Below are 2,233 nucleotides of genomic sequence, written 5' to 3'. Positions count from 1 at the left end.
CCTTTGCCCACCCGTGTGTGTCCTGCTGGGGTTCCCTCACCCCACCCCTGCCCCATGGGGGTGTTAAGGGACTGAGGTGGTGCCCACCGCCCTTCCCTCTGCCCGCCTGTCCCCCTGGAAGGTCAGGTTGGCGCTCAGACCGAGGGCTGCACGTAGTAGGTGCTCAGCAGAGGGTGAATGAATGATGGCTGCATGGTAGCTTAGCCCCCCCTTCACAGGACCCACCCTCTTCTGAGCTCTGACAAACCATAATCCATCGGTCAGCTCCCATCTTTCCCGGCTCCTTCCTGTCAGGTCAAGCTTTGCATCTTGGTGGGAATCTCTCTGCAACTCCTGGGGGTGGGGCAGTACCTATACTTCCTGTTATCTACATGCTCATTGGCCACCCACGCCTCCACCCACATCCACGCCCACACCTGGCCCCCTGCCCTGCCGGATTGACCAGTGGTTTCCTGTTGCTAGACCTAACATCCACCGGACACTTTTCCCCTTCCTACCTTCCTGGCTTCTCTGCAGACCCCGATGCTCAGGCTGCTGCCCACCTGTACTGCAGCAGTGCCCCAGCCACGCCTGTGCCCCCTGTCAGGATGCCCTGTCCAGCTGATGCCCCTCAGGATCCTCTCAGGCCTTTCCTCTTCTCACCTGCAGCCTACAGCCCTCCCCTTGGATACCCCAGGGTTCCTGCAAACCCAACAGGTCTCAAGGTGACATCTTCCCATCTCCTCAGTGGCACTGGTGGCTGGGGATGGCATGGCCCCCTTCTGTGTAGCCCCTCCTCTTATCCCAGACCCGTCCAGTCCCTGCACACCTGACCAGGCACCAACCTCAATCCTATCCTTTTGGCCCTGCAATGATTGATTTCCCACCGTTACCCCACCCTTCTTTGACGGAGGCAACACCCCCCACCAGCCTCCGTGCCCCGTGTTTTGCCTGCCCCTTCCTGTTGTCACCAGCTGACAGAGTAAGCTCAATTATCACAGGTAAGAATTGGTAACTTCAGGTCTGATTATGCCGGACACCTGCCGAGAACTCACCGCCCTCAGGACCGAGTCCACTTTTAACATGGGGTCACCTGAGGCCATTTGGGAGGTGATGTCTGCCTCCCTCCCTTACTCTGCGCTGTCCGCCCACCACGCGTCCAGACTCTCCCCCTTGCTGTTTCTGCAGTGTCATTGCTCATTCTTAGGTCTCTGTCACTTCCTCAGGCCCTGGTGCCCCCAAGGCCTGGCAGGAACAGGTGGCTTTATGGAAGCTGGGAGAGGAAAGGAAATCTTCCCCGATCTGTCCCCAACCCTCCAAGAAGAGGTTTAATCTGTAAAAGTCCTTCATGGCTACAGTATACTAGCTATAAAGGCAGCTATGCAGAAACTTGGCAGCTTTCCATTTTAAAGGCCCCAAGTTGGCTTAGGGACAGGATCCCTTGTGCGTAAATTGGGGTCTGCCTGGGAAAGAGGTCAGCTGCGAGGATGGGCTAAAGCAAAACCCAGGGCACAGCTAAGCGATGTTTTTATTTGGCAAAATATAAAAACTCTGATCCCACCCATCTTTTCAATTAAAGTTAATTTCACAGAGAAGGCAGAAGGCAAGTGAGAGAAGAATTAGGGGGCAGGTGAGAGAAATAAGGGCCTGTGAGGTCGGTCCATTCCTGAAATGTGGCAGACAGTTAGCTGTAATGCTCACCGCCGCCTCGAGAGGGCAGTGCCGCCCCATCTTGCGGGGGCAGACGCGGAGCCCCAGACGCGGCTTGTGCAGGTCCAGGACCCAGACCAAAGGTGTGGTACATAGAACCAGGCTGGGGCACATGGGGGTGGCGGCCTCCTTCTCTTCACGCACGTCTTTCCCTAAGAATCAGCTTGGCTTCTCCAAGCTCAAGGTTGGTCTCTGCACAAACTTCTGGGGGCTGCCAGGAGTGTGGCCTGGGCGGTGTGGCCAGGAGACATCCCTGCCCTGGGCACCTGCAGCTTTCATCTGAAAGGGGGGCAGCCGCCGGATGGTGCAGTGGTGGTGACATTTAGTCTCCAGGCCCGCTCCACACATAGCATGCCTGAGAGCCCAGCCAGGTTGCTCAGCCTCCAAGCTTATGTCCCGGTCATGGTCACTCTGGCCGGCCCAGATGCCTCCCTGGGAAGTGCCATGCAGTGTGCTCAGCCTTGGCGGTTGTTGTGAAGACGGCTGACGTGTGGCCAGAGCCAAGACAACACATCCCCACCCCCATATCACAGGAACACACAAG

The sequence above is a fragment of the Rhinolophus sinicus genome, chromosome 10 (assembly GCF_057876585.1).
Source record: "Rhinolophus sinicus isolate RSI-liver-muscle chromosome 10, RSI-T2T, whole genome shotgun sequence".
Classification (NCBI taxonomy): Eukaryota; Metazoa; Chordata; class Mammalia; order Chiroptera; family Rhinolophidae; genus Rhinolophus; species Rhinolophus sinicus.
Note: the sequence above shows the minus strand (reverse complement) of the source record.